The sequence below is a fragment of the Macaca fascicularis genome, chromosome 9 (genome assembly GCF_037993035.2).
Source record: "Macaca fascicularis isolate 582-1 chromosome 9, T2T-MFA8v1.1".
Classification (NCBI taxonomy): Eukaryota; Metazoa; Chordata; class Mammalia; order Primates; family Cercopithecidae; genus Macaca; species Macaca fascicularis.
Genome location: NC_088383.1, coordinates 130,230,692 through 130,254,246, shown reverse-complemented (window position 1 = coordinate 130,254,246; position 23,555 = coordinate 130,230,692). Strand labels below are relative to the sequence as shown.

Below are 23,555 nucleotides of genomic sequence, written 5' to 3'. Positions count from 1 at the left end.
TTTCCCACTCTAAAATTCAGTGGTTATTTAAGACTCTGGGATCCTGCCAATATCATCTTAACTACTTAGAACAGGGATTCCAAGGGAGAGGTGGGAGGATCTGTGTCCCTAGAGGACCAAATCAGGGTGTGGGGTGGTTGGTGGTGGTGGTGGTGGGAAATGGGGTGTGTGTGTTTAAAACAAATCAGGGATTACCCCTATTGGTCAGAGTTTTGACGTAGTTTTTATTTCAAACAATAGTAAAAGAGAACATGATGTTTTCATTGGTCAAAGGGAGCGTAGGTAAAGAAAGGATGGAAAGCACTCATGTGGAAGATGACTAGACCAAGTTCTACAAATGGGAAAAACACGTATTAATATGTATTAGATGATCTCTGCTCTCAGGCCCCTCTAGGTCTCTGATGTGCCTGGAATCACCAGTATTGGAGGCCTTCCTATGAGACAGACTGACCATCAGAACTCAGTAAATGTGTCTGTGGCACCTGGGAGGGAAAGCAGATTGAGGCATCATCACTTAGGAAGGTAAGAAGGTCCTTATGTTATCACTGGGCTTAGAAAGCAGATCCCAACTTGGGAAGGGCCTCGTGTTATCACTGGGCTTAGAAAGCAGATCCCAACTTGGGAAGGGCCTCGTGTTATCACTGGGCTTAGAAAGCAGATCCCATTAGCTTGGGATATGGGCAGGTGGGTTTTTGATACAGAGGGAGGTAATAGTCTAATGCAGGGGTTGTCAGACTACAGCCTATGGGGCCAATCTGGCCCACTGCCAGTTTTTGTAAATAAAGTTTTATTGGTACACAGCCATGCCCATTTGTTTACATATTGTCTCTGGCAGCTTTTGCACTACAATGGCAGAGCTGAGTTGTTGAGACAGACTGCACAACCTCCAAAATGAAAATACTTTCTGTCTAGTGCATTACAGAAAAACTTTGTCAACCCCTGCTCTAGTGTATGGGTTGGAGGAGGATATTCTGGATGGTTCTTAAGAGGGAAGACCACGCATAAGTGAGAGAGCACGAGAATGCACTGTGCTGGGGGCAGGTAGCATAGGGGAAATAGGAAGAGTATTAGGTGTGCCTGTTGCTCTTTATTCCTTGGAGTTTTTTCACTTGAGCTTTGATAGTTGTGTTTTGTCATGGCTTAGTGGTAAAGGGAAGTTGCCAGGGTGACTGTGGGCAAATTTGTCCCTCATTTATTTACTGCTGCCCAAACATCCTTGGTCATGTAAAGAGGGAATCCAGTCTGGAACTCGTGCAAAACCCTGTGAGTAAAGCGACTGTAGTGAAGTGTACAGACATATTCTCCGGTGATTCCTGTGCTGAAGTCATCATTTTATTTGAAAGCAAACAGAATGGAAGGCACACCTGAGCAGGGCTGCCCCCCACAGCTACTGTCTGGGTGTCCCGGTCATCAGTCATGCGTATGCTCTCAGCAGCTCGGCCTCTGTGACCCAGTGGGAGCAGATCAGTGCAGGGCGTGGAAGTGTACTGCTCATCAGTCCTGGCTCTGGCTGTTCCGATGCAGGTCCGCAGAGGAGCCTGTGGCCTGGAAGGGCATCACTCTGGCTGAAGGGAACATGTCCGTGAATGTTCCTGGGTAACACCAGGCAGGGATCCCCCTGTGCAGAGACCCGTGTGTAGAGTTCTCAATGACTCCCTCCAATGACACCAGCCAGTGTGACCAGCTCTGAAGAGGCTCATTCCTGGGGTGAGGGGGTGCAGGGAGAATGCACAACCATCAGAAGCATGTTTTCCAGGCCCACAGCTTTTGTGTTGCTTCCCAGTTCCATCTCCTGAAACACGGCAAAGTGCCATGAGAAGGAGGCGATCACCCCTTTCTGCTCCAGCAGTGGAAGTGGAGTTTCTTGGTTCTGCTGCACCTGCTGGGATGAGGCACAGGAAGCCTTGCAGTGGGTTCCTCCTTCCTGACTAAAAGGCTTGATGACCTGAGGGGTGGGGTGGGGATGTCATCCTGGTGTGATTCTTCTGTTTTCTCTTTTTGAATTCTTTTTTTGGTTACATTTTAGAGTGCTAGCCAGGGTAGAGCTAACCAAAGGTCATTTTTTAACCCAATAAAGGACTCTTTATTGTACTTTTAGTACTATCTACATAATCAGGGAAAGGTGATGGAAGTTGAGGGGTGGTGTTTAAAGCTGAACAGTTTTGTTCATGGCCAGTCACCCTCAAGTCTACTGTGTGTAACTTGGTTTTTTCACTAAAACAGAAGCCAGGGCTGGGCGTGGTGGCTCATGCCTGTAATCCCAGCACTTTGGGAGGCCGAGGTGGACTGATCACAAGGTCAGGAGTTCGAGACTAGCCTGAATAACATAGTGAAACCTTGTCTTTACTAAAAATGCAAAAAATTAGCTGGGCATGGTGGCGGGCGCCTGTAATCCCAGCTACTTGGGAGGCTGAGGCAGGAGAATTGCTTGAACCCGGGAGGCAGAGGTTGCAGTGAGCTGAGATCATGCCATTGCATTCCAGCCCAGGCTACAGTGCGAGACTCTGTCTCAAAAACAAACAAACATAAAAACCCAGAAACTGGGCCGGGTGCGATAGCTCATGCCTGTAATCCCAGTACTTTGTTTGGGTGCCCGAGATGGGAGGATTACTTGAGGCCAGGAATTCGAGATTAGCCTGGGCAACATGGGGAGACCCTGTCTCTACAAAAAAAAAAAAAAAAAAAGCTGGGTATGGTGGCACACGGCTGTGGTCCAGTTCCTCAGGAGGCTGAGGTGGGAGGATCGTTTGTGCCTGGGAGGTTGAGACTGCAGAGAGCTGTGATGGCGCCACTGCACTCCAGCCTGAGTGACAGAGCAAGACCCTGTCTCCAAAGAAAACAAAATGAAAAGCCAGAAGCTGTGCACCCATTCATAGTATGCAGTTCATTGAAGTCACATTGGAAAGTTTAGCAGCCGTACCATCATCTTTCAGCATCATCTTGCCTGCTTCCTTTCTGGCAAATTCTCTTTTTGGGGGATGGGCAGTCCTGGGCTATTTTTTTCCCCCATTGGAGCTAGTGCTGTGTCTAAGTTATCTATCTCACTTGGCTGCAGTACAATTTTGGAGTAACCATATGCACCTGGGAATAGATCTCAGCCTGATCCCTGGGCCATATTGGGAACGTGTCACCTAAAAATAAAATTCTGCCTGGTCCTGGCACATCTGACGTGATGCAGGTCCTGGTGAGCCCTGCCTGCTGCTCCTTCAGATGTTTCTGGTGTGATTGTCCCATTCACAGTTCCCTTGCAGTAGAATGCAGATCTTCTGTCCCAGTAGCTTTCAAGCCAAGGCAGGTACCCACAAGTCCTCCTATGGGTCTGGCCTCTAGGCCAGTGCAGTATAAGGGGAAGGTCTAAAGAATAACAATTACTGGCTGGGCGTGGTGGCTCATGCACTTTGGGAGGCCGAGGTGGGTGGATCATGAGGTCAAGAGATCAAGACCATCCTGGCCAACATGGTGGAACCTTGTCTCTACTAAAAATAAAAAAATAAAAAAATTAGCTGGGCGTGGTGGCACACACCTGTAGTCCCAGCTACCAAGGAGGCTGAGGCAGGAAAATTGCTTGAACCTAGGAGTCAGAGGTTGCGGTGAGCCAAGATCATGCCACTGCACTCCTGCCTGGCAACAGAGCGAGACTCCTTCTCAAAAAAAAAAAAAAAAAAAAAAGAATAACAACTACTTCCTGACATCCTTTTCTGCCCTTTAGAATTTAAAATGAGTTGTGCTTTTCTTGTCTGCAAAATGGAGATTTGGATTCCTACGTAGCTTTTTCGACAAGACTTTTGAGGCATTTACCTTTCTTATGAAGTGCATTGGTGAAGGAGAAAAATGAAGGGGAACACAGAAGGATGTGTGGAGAGCTTCGTGGTAATGATGAAGGAAGTTGGTAGATGGCAAGCAACGGAAAAGGATCCATAAAGGCAGATAAGCGCCAAGGGCCAGATGCTGTCATATCTGGATGAGATGATCATTCCTTGAAAGTGTGGGCAATATAGTTAAGCATGGTTGGGCAGGAAAGGTAACAGGTGCTCTTTGGTGCTTTTATTGTTTTGTTACGTGTGTCATACTCTTCAGCTAGAGCAAAACAAACACATATCCTGGTTATTTAATAACAAGCAAAAGGCCACACACCAAATCAGGGTGAAAAGACAAATAGAAGGAGAATAAATGCTGTCTTTTGACAGGTGGCAGGTACCAGGATGGGCAGGGTCCAGGAGGGGATTAAGGTGAGGGCTTTAGTTGCAATAAGGAACTTTCCAAAATTGAGGTCTAAATCCAAGGATGTTGCTGGGTGCTGATCCCCTCCTACTTCCCATCTCGGTAGTGGTGGTTGGGGGCGAATGGGCAAAAGTCTACCTACAGGGAAGGGTGTCCAGGATGACAGACCCCACCATGATGTGGGAAGAGTGGAGGTCAGGTCTCCTGGGCGGGCAGAGGTTCCAATGAGCTGCAGAATAGGAGGAGGTCAGAGGGCACCTCCCAGTCATGGGGTTCTGAGTTATGGAGCAGAGCTCTTAGCTCTAGGGAGTTGGGGTGAGTCAGAAGACACTGGGGTGGAGCTGGGAGAGAAGGCAGCCACAAAGAAGCCCGGCTGCTGCCTTGAGCCTCTGCCAGAGTTGTGACTTCCTTCTATAGGCCAGCTGGTCATGGGGCAAGGGTCACTAGGCAGAGTGTCAGAGGCTGGGGCCAGCAGACCCTATATCCTGAGAGCGCCTGCCTGAGGGTCAATGATCATTGGCCCAAAAAGAAGCTGCCTTCTCTGGGGAACTTTTTTTTTTTCTTTCAAGTGTTTTGGTTAATTTTCTTTTTCTTGTTCTGTGATTTGGATGAATTTGAAAATAGAAGAGTTATACTTCAACAGCCCCAAACTCCTACTAGCAGAGGATGGATGAGACCCCAAGGATATCTTTTTCCTTGTGCACTTATTTGTTAAGTACTTGATAAAATTATTTCCATTCATAGACACAGCTCTTACTTTCGTCTGGGCTTTATGCTTCTCTCATACAAATCTCCTTTAGAATCTCTTGCATTTGCTGTTTGAATTGTTGTAGAACTGTCCTGGGAGGAATATAAGCTACTTTATAAGTTTGCCTTGAAAGTTTATCTTCGAAGTAACCAGAAATGGTGTCCATGAGTAGGACAGACATGCAGAGAGAAAAGACAGGAGGGTGGTTCTATGCCATTTCACGAATATATGATGCCTTTTCCCAGGCCACAAGAGGATCTGGGAAACATTGAAACTGGTTCTGACCATGTGAGGCTCTTGCTTTTCCTACTGCACAGGGATAGTGGAAAAGTGAACCTGGCAGGAGAAAGAGCTGCCGCTAGCAAATACTCACAGACCAAGAAGGGCAGAGCCTTGGTGGCTGTAGGAACCCAATATTTATTGGCTTGAGTTTCACAGAAGATGAAAATGGAAGCAACCCAGAACCTCTGCATGATTTTATTACCAACAAAACCATCTCCAGTTGTTTTTCTTTCTTCAGAGGACAGGGTTGGAAGGATCAGGTGATTTGGATTAGTTCTAATCGTGCCTGGGCATAAAATCAGGGTCAGATTAAGCAGTCACTAAATTCATAGTTATAATGGGCAACAGTTAAGGATTAATGAGATATTTACCAACTTGTACTGAAGGATCAGCCTTTCTTTAAAGAGGGATAGCATTAGGAGATATACCTAATGTAAATGACGAGTTAATGGGTGCAGTACACCAACATGGCACATGTGTACATATGTAACAAACCTGCACGTTATACACATGTACCCTAGAACTTAAAGTATAAAAAAGAAAAAAAAGATCCTTGCAGAATCACCTAGTGTGTTTGCTAAAAATAGTTTAAATTTCAGATTCTATTTCAGACCTAGGGAATCAGTCTCCAGGGAGCACCCTGGAATTGGTACCACCCTGAAAGCTTGAGGTACAGTACTTTAACCTATATGTATATGCTTTAAAAATTGAAAACGTTCTTCTGTGTTGCATGCTTGATTCTTTGTGGCTATCATCAGGGATAGGGACACTTTAGTGTCCTTTCTCACCCTTGTCTGTCTCTGCTTACCCGCTTGTAACTGAGTAGATACACAGATTGTTTTCTTTCAACTTATCTTCATGTGGGCAACTGGGCAGAGAATCTCTACCAATATCTCATCTCTAGATTTACTGTCCTCCTTACTTTCTTCCGTGTGGTTGGAGGAAGCTAACATCCTGGGGGTGAGAGACTGGGGAATAGGAATCTCATTTGGACTTCACCCTCAGCTGCCTATTCTAGATTTTCTTGTTCAGATTCTACAAGGGGACTTTGCTGTGCATGATGAAGAGGTTCTGGGTCCTCATTCTAATACTGCTTCTTTTGCATATAGGATTCTCAGTGGTCCTGCAAAAAGGAAGGTTGATGAGGAAGGAGATGCATAAAGGAGATGGAGGAAGGGTGGCCTGACAGAAAGTAGGGCTGATAGTGTTGGGGAAGATTATAAGGGGGACAAGATGACATTGGGATGGGGGCTGGTGAGGAAGGGAATGGATGAAGAGGAGGCCCCAATAGGGGAGGAGGGCTCATGATGGTAGAGAAAGATAGGAAAGATGGTGGGGGGATACTGGAGAGGAGGCCAATGGGCAGGGAGTCCGATGGGGGAGAGGGTGCAGTGGGTGCTGTGGGAGGGCCTTTGGGAGAGGATGACTATGGAGCAATCAGGAGTGGGGCCAACACGAGAGTCTAGGGGAGAGAGACCCATGGGAAGAGGGATAACAAGATGGGGACAAGTGGGGAGGAAGGGTTATTGGAAGGGCAGATCTAGTTATTTTCAGAACCCTAAACATAACAGCATCAAATTCTGTCAAAACCTTCCCCTTAGCCATAAGATTATCTTTACATAAAAGATGATGTGAGTAATAAAATATTTCAATCTCCAAGAAGGTGTGTAAGTACCCTGTGTCCCTCCCACATAGCCTGTCTAAACTACGACCACCACACTGACACCTGATGGAACTTGCTATAATTACAGGCAAAGAACCCAAAGAAAACGAGTTCTTTGAAGACCAAAGTTTTAAAAACGGAAATAGAAAGTAACAGCAGTATGACACACTTGTAGAAAATTTATAGATTTTGAGCATAAGACTAGATAAGAAAACTCTCAATTTTTCTCAGGTACACATATTTTGAAATGTTTGCTTCTTTTTGTAAGAGTTTATAAAGAATAGCAAGCAAGTCAGAATACTTTCTGATGCTATTTCTCATTTCTACTTTTTGGAAGTAGATTTCCGCCTGGAGTTTAACTTCCTGAAGTTCAAAGACTCTGTAAACATGTTCTTTTATACTTTGAATAACTGGAGGAAGCTAATAGCTCATTAGAGACGTTGAATTATTTCTTAAGCACAAACAACACTAAAAATGAGAGTTATAGATGGATATTCATTTTTACAAAATATCTTCTGAAGTTAGTGAAAGAAGTTGGCAAATATATTTTTGGTCATAGAAACGAGTGATAATTTTCTTTGTTAGTGTTAGGTTGTTAACTGTCAATGGATTTTCTGGTTTGATGTAAGCTTGTGCATGGAGAATGTTTTCTAGAGTTGTAATATTCTGCCATCATTTTGGAGAAGCTCACGTTTCCACCATGGAGAGATGCTTTGATTCCCATGCCCTGAGAACTGAGTTCTGGAAACTGGTCTTCTGAGTAAGTGTATGGTAGGAATCAAGGGAAGCTCTGGTCAGTTCTTCCTGATGCTGCATAATGCACAAGCAGAATCCATCCCCCAACCCCTCTCCCCAACCCCCACCCCCTCCTACATCCACAGTCCTCCCACTGCTCTGTGGTGGCCCAAACCCAAGGCCTGGCCTGTTCCTCTGCTGTAGCACCCCGCTTCTACCCACCCCTCCTGAGTATGAGAGCTTCCCTCTCCCAGGCCTTATATTTTGGTTTTCATCACATCCCTGGCTTCCCACCCTTGCATGCCTTTTCCTTCTGCCATCTGCAGGTTCTGCATCCTGCCAGGTTTTGAAAATCCTCCCACTTGAGACAATCTTAATTGCCCATATGACCAATATGAATTGTGGTTTTTATCTAAAGAATTCCCTATTCCCTAATCACCCCCTTGTGCCTCAGTTGCAATGGGCTTTGATCTTGTCCTCCCTTATGAAGCATGGAGGACCAGGGAGAGACTAGTTCAGGCTGGAGATTGTGTGCCATGCTGAGGAGCCTGGAGTTGGCTCTCTGAAGGCACAGCAGTTGAGCTGCTCTGAGCAGAGGAGTGCCACAATAGAAGTGGTTGACCTGAGGAACTAAGGGGCAGTCCCTCAGGTATTTCCATTTCCTTCCTGAGCATTCTGTCCCTGCTACTGTCCAGCCCTCATGGCTAGTAGCCACTGACCTTGGCCAGCAGACTCAGCAGATTCAACACCAAGCCCTCAGAGTCAGTCCTTGCCCTGTGTTTTGGTGAATGGGTAGATGCGGAGACAGGAGACCCATCCTCCTGTCTCACTTGGGATCTAGTTCTCCAGGAAGATATTTTCTCCTTAGTTCCCGGTTCTCATGGTATGATCCTCCTATCTTTAAACTGAAATGTTCTCAGGAACAATTTCCCTGCCTGCTTTCACACCTGCTTGAACTACTGAGCCCTGTGGACAGACCCTCCGAGGCAGAGTGTGGATGTGGGCTAGTAGTGTACTTCTGTCTGGTTCTTCTTATTTTTTCCTATGTGGGTAGGTGAAGGCCTGGTGGGGAGTTCTGCCCTAGGGGCTGCTCTAGTATCCTAGGGAAAAGGCTGGACCAGGACAAATCATAATCAAGCATAACTGGACCCTAACTCTGAGGAGGGGACCCAAGGATGGTGGTGGAGGAACAATATTTGACAGGCTGCAGTCAGAATTTAGGCACATGGGAAGGTGGGGGAGGGTAGTGTGAGGTGAAATGGCTTGGACCGTGGGCTGCAAAGACAGGAATAAAGAGGATATGTGTTTGTTGGGTGTTAACCATATGATGAAGGAGTGGCTGTTCATTTTAAAGGTGTAGTACTGGGCTGCCTGGTTGATAATCATGTTTATCATTTTCTTCCTTGTAGATACATTTCTAAATTGACTTACCCTTTGACCCACAGTTAGTGCCCAGCATAGAGTCTAACACATAGATGGTATTCAGTATATCTCTAAGGATGTGATATGAAGGCTTTGGGAGCTTAGTCTCATAATATTAGACTCTGTCCTTCCCAGTGGTCTTCAACTGGGGAGGTACTGCCAAATCAGGGGGTGGTTCTGTTTGTCTCAGTGATGTGGGGGCACCACTGGCATTTTCAGGTGTTATTGGGGGCCTTAGTGATGTTATATGATCCTGATATCGATGGCCATCTAACCATGGAAAATTGGCCCACAACTGGTTGAACATCCACAGAGGTGAAAAACTTTGAAGTGCACTCTATTTTACATATAGGTACAAAGTATTTTGTGCATTATTTTAATATATACCAAAATTTCAAGGAATGGAACTAACCAAGTAAAATAAGGGACAGTGGTACTTTGTTTTGTCCAGAATTCTCCCAAGAGTTGTTCAGCTTCTCTGAAAATCATGTCACCCGTGGTTCTACTGTGCATGGCGTTTGAGTCTCCAAAATAACAGCCTGCATAATTTTACATTTATAGCTGTTGCATTCATGTGATTCAATGTATACTTATAAATACACTTGAGCTCTTATTTTAAAATGTTGAATATAAAGGAAAAGTATCTACAATAACTTCTCTTACATCCCAGTGTGTTTATAATGGATATGTACCAACCTCTGGTTACTCCTTATATCTTGAGAGTAGATGTACCCAGCACTTACATATTGAAATATAGACTATTTTGTTATAAATTATTTAACTTCTAATTTATCTGTATATTATAGTTAGAGCATTACAGTGATTTGGCTTTTTGAAATTATGTGGTAGTTATGTTATATAAACCAACCCCAAGCCCCTGGGTTGCAGACCAGTACTGGTCCATGGCCTGTTGGGAAATGGGCTGTATAGTCTGAGGTGGGTGGGCGAGCGAGCATTATTACCTGAGCTGATCAGCGGTGGCATTAGATTCTCACAGAAGCACAAACCCTATTGTCAACTGCGTGTGCAAAGGATCTAGATTGTGTGCTCCTTATGAGAATCTAACTAATGGCTGATGATCTGAGATGGAACAGTGTCATCCAAAAACCATCCACTATGCACCCTTGCCCCCAACCTGATCCATGGAAGAACTGTCTTCCACAAAACCTGTCTCTGGTGCCCAGAACACTGGGGACTGTTGATACAAGCTATGAAATTCATTTTATATTAATAAGGGGGGATCATATTTATTTTTAAAAAAGAGTGTTGGGTGCAAATTGGGTTGGGGACCATTCCGTTTGTAACCCTCATCTTTGCCTGGCCTTCCTCTGTTTGGTCTGCACATAGTAGGTGCACAGCACCCTTACCTGTAGCAACTGAGACCTGACTGTTTTACCTCTCTAGTGATTCATGGTCTTAACTGAGAACTCATGGAGATTTGTTGTCTTCAAATTGATGTAGAAAGTACAATTTTCTTCTGGTTTTTTTTTTTTTCAATAAATGTTTTTCAAAAGCATGCTATTCCTCTGCATATCACGAGTGTGAATTCTCTCCTGAGCTACATGTTGACTCTTGATTTTTTACCATCCTGGAATAAGAAACAATTTCTCCCAGACTGGTGATTGCTGATAGCCCAGGAGCATGGACTCCCTGAGGTCCCTTCTCCCTGGCTGCTGGGCTGAGAGGTTTCCCTTCAGGTTTTAAGCTGAGAGTTCAAGTTCATCTGCCCTGTTCCTCCCCAGACTTCTGCATCTGCTGGACATTTTCTTAGGGTAGCACTGTGGGAACCAGGAGAAATCTCAGCTCCTCTGACACTGGGGAGGATAATGGAGCCCTTGATCATTGGGAAAACTCTGTAGATTTTCTCTTGCCAAAATCACTTCATGAAAGGCAACCCTTCTCCCGAAATAGGCTGCTCCCCCCACCCGTGGCCCTCCTAACACTGCCTCCTTGCCCTTTGACCTCACAGTCCTGTGGCAGAGGCCACTGCTGGTACATTTTTACCCCTGACCCTGAGTGATCATCTTTTATTTTGCATCTTTAAAAAGTAGACCAATAAATACGTAATTAAAATTATGGCAAATGATATGAGGGAAAATATAGGAAGCTGTGAAGAAGTGACAGGAAGCCTTCCTCAGACTGCATGGTCTGGACATGCATCTGGAAAAATGCGACATTTAAACTGAGATCTAGAGATTAAGCGTCCCTACAGGTGGGGAATTGGGGAGAACATTGCAGAGGGAACAATACATGCAAAAGGCTTGAGGTGGACAGATGCCTGATGTGGCTGAACAGGAAGGGCACCACTGGGTCTCCTGTTCAGCCTACCTTCTTAAGCTCTCCAACACTACTTTTATCCAAGAGAAAAGTGGTGTCAGGGAGCTTAGGAAGGTAGCCTGGGGTCAGGTCCTGTAAAGCCTCTGTGGTCATTTTTATATGTGTCCAGAAATTCTTTGGTACTCATCGCTTCAAAAGGCAAACTCTAATTCCCCTCCCCTTAAGTGTAGTTGACACTTAATGACTAGTATGTGGTGGAAGTGACTGTGTGTGATGTTTGAAATTAGGACAAGACATGTACAGCAACCTCCTCCTTGCCCCCTCTCTGCTCATGTGCTCTGGCATGTGCCCTGGACACTCAAGCAGCTCTGTGAATGGGACCATGTGGCTGAGGTGTCCCACCAACAGCCAGGTGAGCAAGCCTTTTGGAAGCAGGCCCCCAGCATGTCATATCTCAGAACATCCTGACTGCAGCCTCATGAGAGACCCTGGGACAAAACTATCCAGCGATCCAGTCCTCAATTCGTGAGCCACAGAAACTGTGAGATAATCAATGATAGTTGTTTGAAGCTGCTAGGTTTTTCAAGTAATTTGCGATGCAGCAATAGATAACTGATACCGAGGCCGTGTTGAAGAACTTCAAATTTTGTAAGTGACGAGGGAAATCACTGAAGAATTTTGAGCGGAGAAATGACATTATCAGATTTATTCCTTTGAAAGAATCACTCTGGTTGCTGCATGAAGAATGGTTTGGAGATGGCAGAAAGAAGACACGAACACTTCTGAGGTTGAGTCAATCAAAATGCATTTGGCTGCAAGTGTCTGAAACATTAAGTCACCTTTTGGTTTTTCTTCTTTTTTTTCTTTCTTTTTTTTTTTTTTGAGATGTAGTCTCACTGTGTCGCCAGGCTGGAGTGCAGTGGCATGATCTCGGCTCACTGCAACCGCCGCCTCCTGGGTTCAAGCGATTCTCCTGCCTCAGCCTCCTGAGTAGCTGGGACTACAGGCACCTGCCACCACGCCCAGCTAATTTTTATATTTTTAGTAGAGACGGGATTTCACCTTGTTGGCCAGGATGGCCTTGATCTCTTGACCTCATGATCTGTCCACCTCAGCCTCTCAAAGTGCTGGGATTACAGGTGTGAGCCACTGCGCCCGGGCTATTAACTCATCTTTTAAGAAGCTCACATGTAAAGTGGCTTTCAGGGTACTGTGGTCCCCCCTTATACATGCGGGATACATTCCAAAGTCCCCAGTGGATGCCTGTAATCTCGGATAGTACCAAATACTTATAAATACTATGTTTTTTCCTATATATACATACTTATGATAAAGTCTAATTTATAAGCCAGGCATAGTAAGAGATTAACAGCAATTTTTACTGTAATAGAAATATTAAATAAGTATATTATAATTAAAGTTACATGAATGTGGCCTCTCTCTCTCTCTCAAAATATGTTATTGTGCTGTGTGTGGATAACCAAAATTGCAGAAAGCAAAATCACTGATAAGGGTGGACTACTGTAATTAATTAACTGATTTATCAATATCATTAGGACCCTAGCTTTTTTTTTTTTTTTTTTTCTTGTCCCTGTTCTGCCCATCTTGGAGTGTTGGCTTTGTCCCCAGACTAACTTCTCTCGTGGGGACAAGATGGCTGTCATGATTCCAGATGTCACATCCAGAAACGACCAAGTCCAATGAAAGCAAAGGCCATCTCTCCCCATGTTTCTTTTCTCAGGAGTGTGGGAGCCTCTCCCAGAAGCTCTCAGCAGGTTTCCTCTCATACATCATCGGTCTGAATTGCATCACACTCTCATGGCTAATCCATCTCTGGCAAAGGGAAAGGACCATCATGATTGGCTCAGGCTAGACTGTCTGGAGTAGGACAGTATCAGTGAGATGGAAAGAAAAGATGAGTTTGAGATATGTGTTGTAGAAAACAAGAGAAATAAAAGAACCATGCCTGGCTTTTAGATTTTTGGCACCAGCACATAGAAGTTGTTATAATTTGGAGTGTCCCCAAAGTTCGTGGGTTGGAAACTTGATCCCCAGTGAGGCAGTGTTGGGAGGGAGTCTCCAGTGGGAGGTATTTAGGTCATGAGACTCTGCCTTTGTGAATGGATCAATGCCTTTATCATGGGGGTGGGTTCATTATTGCAGGAATGGGTTCCTCATAAAAGGACAAGTTCAACCCTCTCTCTCTCACTTTCTCTTTCTCTCTCTGCCTCTCTCTCTCTCCCTTCACCTCTCTTTGCCCTGTTCCATGGGATGACACAGCAAAAAGACCTCTGCCGGATGTTAGCCCCTTGATTTTGGACCTCTCAGCCTTCAGAACTGTGAGCCAATGCATTTCTGTTTATTATAAATTGTCCAGTGTGGTATTCTATTATCGCGTCAAAAATGGACTAAAAGAGTGGTATAAAAATATCATTTTTTAAGATGAAAAACCTGGGGGAGGTAGCTTTGTGCCAGGGAGGAAATAAAAGATATTGCTATTTTTATGGGCAGGGCTCATCTGGCCTAATTAGCTAATTATCACCATACTCCTGAAAGATACAGCACCTTGACTTCAAAGATGGAAGCACTGTGATAAATGTCTAACACTATAGCAAGCTGGCTAGGGGAGTACATTTAGTGAGGGAGACCTTTCTAACTCAATCACAAAGGCCGTAGCAGTGTTTTTTACTAGTAAGGCTTGCTTTGATAATCATTGTTGGGGACACTAATTGTCACTGTAAATTGTAGCATGGATTACAGTGGATGTCTTTGGACCATTTCATCTGAAGTGGACACTTTCATTAACCCTCTGGCATTCAGATGCATTGCCTTACAACTTCCACGAATAATAATGATATGAACATTTGCCTAGAGGTTATATTCTCTTTTTAAAGCTCTTTGCCACATTAATGCATTGATCATAAATGTATAATGGCTACTGCTATGGTTTGAATGTCCCCTTCAAAATTCATGTGGAAATGTAATTGCCATTGTGATGGTATTAAGAAATAGGACCTTTAAGAGGTGATTAGGTCCTAAGGCTTTTGCTCTCATGAATGGATTAATGCTGTATTGTGTGAGTGGGTTGGTTATCTTGGGATCGGGTTCCTGATAAAAGGATTTTTTCTCTGTCTTGTGCATGTACTTCCTCACCCCATGATGTCTGCCCATCATGTTATAATGCAGCAAGAAAAACAAGAAGGACCTCATCAGATATCAGGACCATGCTCTAGGACCAATCTCCAGAACTGTGAACCAAGTAAACTTCTCTTCTTTGTAATTTACCCAGTCTGTGGTATTCTTTCATAGTCGCAGAAAACAGACTAAGACAGAAAATTTGTACTGAGAAATGGGCCTGTTGCGGTAACAAATACCTGAAAATGTGGAAGTGGCTTTAGAACTAAGCAATGTGCAGAGGCTAGAATAATTTGGAGGAGCAAAACTAGAAAAAGAATAGATTGCCATAAATGGAACATTGGGGGCAATTTGGGTGAGGGATAAAAAGAAGACAAGAAAAGTAGGAAAAGTTTGGGGTTTCTTAGAGTACTTAAGTGGTCATAATCAGAAAGTTGCTAGAAATCTGAATGGTAAAGGCCATACTGATGAGGTCTCAGATGGAAATAAGGAATAAGGTATTGTAAACTGGAGTAAAGGCCATCCTTGTTATAAAAGAGCAAAGACCTTGGCTGAATTGTGTCTATGTGTTAAGACTTTATAGAACACAGAACTTAAGTGTGATGAGCTAGGATGTATGGCAGAAGAAATAACTTAGCAGCAAAACACTCAGGATACTGCATGGCTACTTTTAACCGCATGCAGTGAGATGTGAGAAGAAAGAAATGACTTAAAGACATAAGTTATAATTAAAAGGGGAGAAGAATGAAAAGATTTGGAAAATTTGCAGCCTGGCCATGTAAAGAGTAAAATGATATCTTTAAGAGAGCAAACCAAGGATATGGCCAAGTGACCATTTGCCAAAGAGATGGCCATGGATAGGAGGGAGTCAGAAGCTATTCATAAAGATTGTAAGAGAAAGACCCTAAAGATATTTCAAAGATCCTTGAGGCTGCTCCTCCCATGACAGATACAGAACTCCAGGAGGGAAGAATGGTTTTAGGGGATAGCCCTAAGGCACCCCCCATGGGATGGTTGCCCAGAGCCTCTTTAGGTCTTTGATCCTTGCCTTCTGGCATAATGCTCCTTGGCTACCCCAGCCATGGCTCAAGTGGGCTTAGGTGTGGCTCACTGATGGCTCCAGAAAGATGAGTTGTAAACCTTGGTGCATCCATGTAGTGCTAATTTTGCAAGAACACAGAATCAAAGAGCTGTGGAGGAATGATCTCCTTCACCTAGATTTCAAGAGAGGTTGCAGACATCTTGGGGGCTCAGGCAGCAAACCTTCCACAGATGTGGAGCCTCCACAGAGAGTCCCCACTGGGTCAATGTGTAGTAGAGTCATAGAAGTAGGGCCACCCCCAAGTCCACAGAACTGTAGGGCCACCAGTGTGCAACTTTAACTTAGGAGAGCTGCAGGCACAAGACTCCAAACTGTGAGAGCTGCTGCATGGGCTGAGCCCAGCAAAGTTATGGGGTCAGGGCTGTCTGAAGCACTGGGGGCCCAACTCTTACTGCAGTGTGCCCAAGATATGGGACATGGAGTCAAAGGAGATTATTCTCCAGCTTTAAGATTTAATGTTGTCCACCCTGTTGGGCTTTCAACATACTTGGGACAAGTTACTCTTTTCTTCCTGCCTATTTCTTTCTTTTAGAATGGGAATGTCTGTCCTATGCCTGGCCCACCGTTGTATTTTGGAAGTAGATAACTTGTTTAATTTCACAGATTCACAGCTGGAGTAAATTTGTCTCAGGACGAATCATGTCTTGAATCTCACTCATATCTGATTTAAATGAAACTCTGGACTTTGGATTTTTGAGTTGATGCTGGAACAAATTAAGAGTTTTGGGACTACTGAGATTCAATGAATATTTTTTGTATGTAAGAAGGACATTCACTTTTGGGGTGAGGGCAGGTAGCATGTTATTGAAGATCCCCTCTAAAACTCATGTTGAAATTTAATTGTCATTGTGAGTGTATTAAGGTAGAACCCTAAGGATGTGATTAGGTCATGAGGGTTCTACTTTCATGAATGGATTAATGTCATTATCACATGAGTGGATTAGAAGTGGTTCCTGATAATAGACATTTGGTCCCCATTTTCATTCTGCCTCACTTGCACATATTCTCTCCATATGATGCCCTTCTGCCATATTGAGATGCTGCAAGAAGGCACCCACCAGATACTAGCACCATGCTCTTGGACTTCCCACGCTTCAGAATTGTGAGCCAAATAAACTTTTTTCTTTAGAAATTATCTACTCTGTAGTGTTCCATTATAGCAGCAGAAAACGGATTAAGACAGCTACCTAAAAGAAACAACCTCATCACATTTTCATACCCCATATTGTTTTAAATGCAGTTAAGACCAAAGCTCCATATGACAAGTTGGTTTGACAAACATATTGAATACCTACTGTGTGTCAGGCACTGTCCTAGGTGCTGAGAGTTTATTATGATTAGTAAGTGCACAATCAGCATTGTTGACTATTGAGTGAATGAGCTTCAACTTTATTTTGCCAACAGGTTGATAAGAGAGGCTCACAATCCATGAAAAAGTGTTGGTTTTCCTCTTTGGCAGTTTCTTTTTTCCAGAAACAATAAGAAAAAATCACCTTGGCTCTTGAGTCCTGAAATTTTACAAGAAAACTGACAGAGCTGAGACCTGATTGGATCTTACTGGGTGTGAGTTTTGCTTCTATGTAGGGTGAAATACAGTTTCTACAATGATGGAGAACTTTTAAATCAATTAGAAATTTAAGGTGCTAAGAAGTAGTTCCAACAGCTTGAACGTAAATTGCAGCAATATTGGATTTGCTTCATTGGAATGACATGCTTAAGTCTGCAGATCAGCTGAATACACATCACCAATCCTAATTTTTAAAAATTTAATTTTTATTAATTTTTTTCTATCTGAAATAAACTTGATTATTTGTTTTGTTTTCATTATTTGTTTCCTAACACTTAGAGCACTTAGAGCAGTGCCTGGCACAGAGAATGAACATAACAAATATTTGTCGTCTAAATTGATGAAATCTCTCTTCCTGCTTAAAGGTTTTCTGACTATTTAGCTCTTTTTGCCCCAGATTCCAGTTGCCCTAAATATTATGTAATAAATTATTTAGTACTTAATTATTTAAAATTGACTATTTAAATTCATACCAGACTATAAGATCCTGGAGGCCAGGGACTAAATCTTGTACTTCTCTTAAAGCCAGCCTCCACGCTTGGATAAAAGGAGTCCATTAGATACAGACTGATTAAGATGTAAGGCAGGCAAATATTCAGGGAGGGTCATTCCTTTACTCATCAAGTCCCCAGGAATAGTAGAGACCTGTGGCTTATGAGGAGAAATATAAGTCTAGTGTCCAAAATAAAACTTACTAGCTGCAAGAGGTTGATTCATTTATAGGCAGTGGCATTCAGTTTGCAGCTATGTGGCTTTGTATGTGATTGAGTAGTGTCATAAAATTGTCTGTTTTGTTGTGTATGTGGCTTGGAACTGAAGTTTGCTGCCAGTTTACACCCTTGGGAAATGCACAATGGGGTTATATTTATGTGTTTTTAAGAAAAACCAGCTGGGTGTGGTAGCTCACACCTGCAATCCCAGAATTTTGGGAGGTTGAGGTGGGAGTGTTGCTTGAAGCCAGGGGTTTGAGACCAGCCTGGGCAACAAAGTGAGACCCCCCCATCTCTACAAAAAAATAAAAAATAAAATAAAAAAGAATCAGCCAAGCACGGTGGCACATGCCTATGGTCCCAGCTACTCAGGAAGCAGATGCAAGAGGATTCCTTGAGCCCAGGAGTTGGAGGCTGCAGTGAGCTATGATCATGCCACTGTACTCCAGCCTAAGTGACAGAATGAGACATTGTCTCCAAAAAACAAAAAGAAAGAAACACCAACAATCAAAATGGGTGCAGAAAATGTTAAGTAATAACACGTACTCTCCACCCACTAAAGATGAGAACAGATACTGATGGCAAATAAGTTTCTGGGAGGACACAGTTGGAGGCAGGAGCTAAGGACAGAGTTTATTGCCACAGAATTCTGGTTGCTTTGCTCTTGAAGTGGTGTGAAATAAATCAGGATAAGTGTGATCAAAATTAAGACACATTTGTTATTAAACATCTTTGGGACTGTTTGGCTCATTGTTTCTGTGTTCAGTGTGAGACAGTGCTTACATTGTTCTCAAAGAAGAATTAAATTTATACAGGATTTGCAACTGACGGGTTGTCCAGAATGCAGGACAGTTTCCAATAGCTGGATTGTCAGTGAACTGTCAAGGTCAAAATGTGGTTTCGGGGTCCCGTGACTCTCACTCTCTAAAGAGCCACCCTTTGGAGCAAGAGCCAGGATGGAGAATTACAGTTACTCTGGCTAGCTCGGGCAAGTTAACTTCCTTTTTGAGGCACTCAGAAAACTGTCAAAATGGCTTCTGATAGGTTTTAAAATTTTTTTGAACTAATTTAGGACTTTCATAAAAGTTGCAAAGAGAGTGTAGAGTTTTAGTATATCCCTCATCCAGTTTCTTCTAAAGATAGCATATTTTATAACTATAGTATAATTATTGGAACAAGGAAATTAGCACTGATTCTAGCCTATCAGTGAAACTAAAATATTTTGATTTAGCTAGTTTTCCCACTGGTGCCCCAGATCCCACATTACATTTAGTTGTTGTTTCTTCTCTGTCTCCTCCAAGCTTAATGGTTTTTCAGTCTTTTCTTCATAACCTTGACAGTTTTGAATGTCACTGATGAACTATTTTGTCGATTACCCTCAGTTTGGGTTTGTCTGATGTTTTCTCATGATTTCAATGAAGTGAGGCATATTTGTCGAGAATACCACAGAAATGATGTTGTGTCCTCAGCACTTTATACTGTAGGGTTCCTCATGTTGATATGTCTTGTAACTGATGATATTGACCTTGATCATGTAGTTAAGGTGGTGTCTCCCAGTTTTCTTGACTGTAAAGTTATTATTATTTCCTTTAATTAATATCTTGGGGAAAATATTTTAGTGCTGAGAAAATTCTGTTTCTCTTCTATCTTTCACCCACTAATCTTCGAATTCTTAAGTGTTTTAGATCCGCAAAAGTTATTACTGCAGAGTTTGCCTATTCTTACCATAAAGTTTCCTAGTTCCCTCTGTCCTTCTCCATTTATTAGTTGGAATTCTACTCCAAGGAAAATCCGTCTTTTCTTCACCATTATCATTATATTTATTAATATAAAGAAGTCAGTATGGACTGAAGGATAGTTACGTTACTTCATTCAGTGCGATATAGTCCAATGCTATCATTATTTGTTTTGTGGCTCAAATTGTTCCAGCTTGGGCCATTAGGAGCTCTTTCAGCCTGGTTCTTATGCTCTTTCAACAAGTCCTTATCATCTTCTGGACACTCCCTGGTTTTCTGGCACCAAGAGATGTTCTCAGTTCATCTTGTACTCTCCCTGCCCCAGCCATAGAATCCCTGAGTAACTTTCAAACGGGAATAACTATGGAGCACCAAGTCATCATTTTAGCCTTAGATTTCAGATACAGTTTATTTAGAAATTGATGAACCCATTGGAGCCTAGACGACCTCTCATATGGCACCTGAAATCTATCAAGGTGTCTCAAAAGATATTAATAATGTATGTGAAAACTCGAACTGAGTTACAAAGGTTGGAGATACATTTCACAACAAAGATGATGGAGAGAGCTTGTAGCATAGAAAGACAGGAACAGAACATGAAGACCTGATTTGGGTCATATCTAGCACCTATTATCCTAGTGTTCTCACACAAGTCACATGGCAACTCCACATAGGGAACAAGTTTGACCGAGGATATGACTCACAGAGCTACTGTGGGAATCAAATGAGCCTTGCATGAAAAGGCTTTACAAATGGTAGAATGTGCTAAAAAGGTGAGGTGTTAGTTTTATGACTTCTATAAGTACTTATTCCTCATAATCACGACGGAGTTAGAGCTCATCCCACTTAACAACTGTGTTTCACGGGAAGAGAAGCCATGTTAAGTAATGTGCCCAAGTCTCTAGGGTGGCAGAACTGACCAAAACCAAGGTCTAATCTCTAGTCAGGTGTTCTCTGTATTACAACATTCACTATTTAAGCAATTTTTTTCATCACCAATCCTGGGAAGAGCTACGAGGAGTTTAAAAAATACCTACTTCTGAAATGAAACTCAGATAGACTAGGAAAACCAAATGCCAGTTTTACCTTCAGAAATACTACATTTTTCCTGTGTTCATTTTCACTCTTACACTTAGCTCTCAAATTGGGATAGGGCTAACTTGTTTCTGCAAGAAACAGCACACGATAAGGTATTTCTGCTCTCAGAAAATTACAATCTGAACCTGGTTCTGAGGAGTGATTTCATTTCAGCTGCTGAAGGAGGCTCCTGCATGCCGTGGCTTGAAGTTATGCCAGACGCCGGACATTTGGTTATTTGGAAATATTTAGATCGGTGGTCCCCAACCTTTGTGGCACCTGTTTCATGGAAGACAATTTTTCCACGGATGTGAAGCGGGGGATGGTTTCAGGATGAAGCACATTACATTTATCATTAGATTCTCACAAGGAGCACACAACTTCGATCCCTCGCATGCACAGTTCACAATACGGTTTGTGCCCCTATGAGAATCTAATGCCGCCACTGATCTGACAGGAGGTGGAGCTCAGCTTTGCTTGCTCGCCCTCTGCTCACCTCCTGCTATGCGGCCCGGTCCCTAACAGGCCATGGAAGAGAACTGGAGAAAGAATATTTTAAAATCATTTGTATTTTCATAGTATCCTAGATCAGGGCTTCCTTTGCCCTTCCCCCACTGGAATATTTGTTGGGAAGGAATGAGGAACTTCAGGAATACGTGTTTCATAGAGTCCTGATTCTCAGATATTGGCCACCTGTTGTAATTCGGTGTGCAGTACCACTCTTTCCATCAGGCAATTGCTTTCTTATCCCCTGTTGATCCCGGCAGTTGTCAGTTGTGATGCCCTGCCCACCCTCTGGTAGCAGATACAAATATATGATCACCAGATCTTGCTCATCTTTGAATTCCATCTCTGTCATTGGTAATTGTACAGGACTGATCATAATGTTTGTGTTTCTGGATCTAGCTATACTTGAGCTGAACCCTAGAACTTCATAATCAAGTGAACCGATAAGTTCCTCATTTGCTTAATTGATTTGGTTTCTTTCTCTTGTAACCACAAAAGTCCTGACTAATAATACCAGGGCCCTGTCTCAGGGGCTGTCCCACTTACCTGACTAAGGTGCACTGCTAGGGAATCAATGAATGCATATTGAAAGAATGAGTACATTGCGGGTAAATACAGTATGGGTTTTTTCAGCCCAAGTATGTGAGTCTGTAGTTTCAACTTTTTCTTTCCATGGTCATTTATCAAGGTACAAGAGACAAATAGGGGTTGGAATGATTTATTTTTAATTATCAGCGAGCAGTGACATAACTCAAAGGATGAAAAGAAAGACAAGCAAAGTATCTGAATAATTCACAAACTGGATAATTAGCCCGAATGGTTAGCAATACTAGAAATTCCACTGTTCAGGATTCCTTTGTTCGGCCAATAGCTACAATCTGTCTCATTTCATTACATCAGATTGTTAATGAGATTGGAAGGAGGGAAAAAAAGACACGCAGTTGTTAGACTTCTACTGTGTGCCAGACTTTAGGTTGGGCAGGAGGGTGGCTTCACGGGTGTGACCTGTGCAGTCCCACAGGCCCCATGCTTAGAAGGGCCCTATACTTCTAAGTTTAATGCTTTACTGTCACCGACTTGACATTCTTAGTGATTTTTGAACTACGATCCTACATTTTCAGTTTTCACTGGGCCTTGCAAATCCTGTAACCAATCCTGCTCAACAGTTTGTATGATTTCTCTCTGTTAATCTTCTTTCCCGCCCAAGGACATTGTGGCATTACCCCATCTTTCCAGAAGGAGGACCTGGATGCATGACGAGCCCAAGGTGACATTGCAAAGTCAGGATTTGGGCTCAGGTCTGTCTGGCTTGAGAGCCGCTGGGCTTTGCTCTGCCTCCTCTGCTCACACACAGGTAATAAGAGGGCATCTTGCGTTTGTGGCCTATGTCTGATCCTAGGGAAATCAACATGGAAAGCGTGAGACAGAGTGAATTTGAAGATTCTCTAAACACCAGATTTGTAATTGGACCAGAAACTTCTCAAGTGCTTTTCATTCATTCACCTGGCTGATATTTTTTGAGGGCCTAGTATCTTACAAGCACTTTACATGCATGTATGCATTGAACAATAGATACTCATTGAGCTCCTGCTCTGTCCCAAGCCTTGCTTGAGGCTCCAAGAATACGGCCATAAGGTAGGCAAGATCTGTTTTCAGAGAGCTCACTGTCATGCATGTGCCTGTGTATGTGAGAGAGAGAGAGAGTTGGAGGGGTGGGGGAATTGACAGTAAGTTAATAGCAAACTGGATACTTTAGGATGTGATGATTGCTATGAAAAACATACAGTTTTGAACAATGCGGGTTTCAGCTGCACAGGTCCACTTTTATGGAGTTTTTTTTTTTTTCAACCAAATGCCGATTAAAAATACAGTATTCTCATCTCAGGATGCAAAACTTGGTATAAGGAGGGATAATTTTTCATATACATTGGTTCTGCAGGGCTGACTGTGGGACTTGAGTATGCAGGGATTTTGGAGTACTCAGGGATGCTGGAACCACTGTCTTGTGTATACCTAGGGACAACTGTATACACGTTTGATTGAGATAGGGTGTATGGGAAATCCCTCATCCAAGGAGTGAATGTTGAAGAATCAGCTATTGGGGAAGGCAGCCGAAGCACCTTTTAGCCAGAAGCAAGGGTGAGTGCAAAAGTCTCTGGGGGCTGCAAATAACTTAGCATGTTGCATTGACCCTTACCATAGCTGTTTGAGACAGGTATTGTATTGTCTGCATTTTGCAGATGAGGAAACTGAGACATGGGAGGAAAAGTAATTTACCAGTGTCACAGTTACCAGGAGACTAAGAATTAAATTCTGTTTCCAGAGCTGGTGCAATTGACTGCTTTACTCTGCCCTCTCTGGAGCAATACACCG

At 43.2% G+C, this 23,555-nt stretch overlaps 1 long non-coding RNA gene across 1 annotated transcript; it reads left to right on the top strand.

Annotated features, from left to right (window-relative positions):
- Positions 1–396: 396 nt before the first annotated feature.
- LOC135964979 (uncharacterized) lies at positions 397–14,696 on the top strand. The gene is made up of 3 exons (XR_010577716.1): positions 397–522; positions 13,629–13,687; positions 14,535–14,696. It is a non-coding gene; the product is annotated as an uncharacterized lncRNA (long non-coding RNA).
- The last annotated feature ends 8,859 nt before the right edge of the window (positions 14,697–23,555 follow it).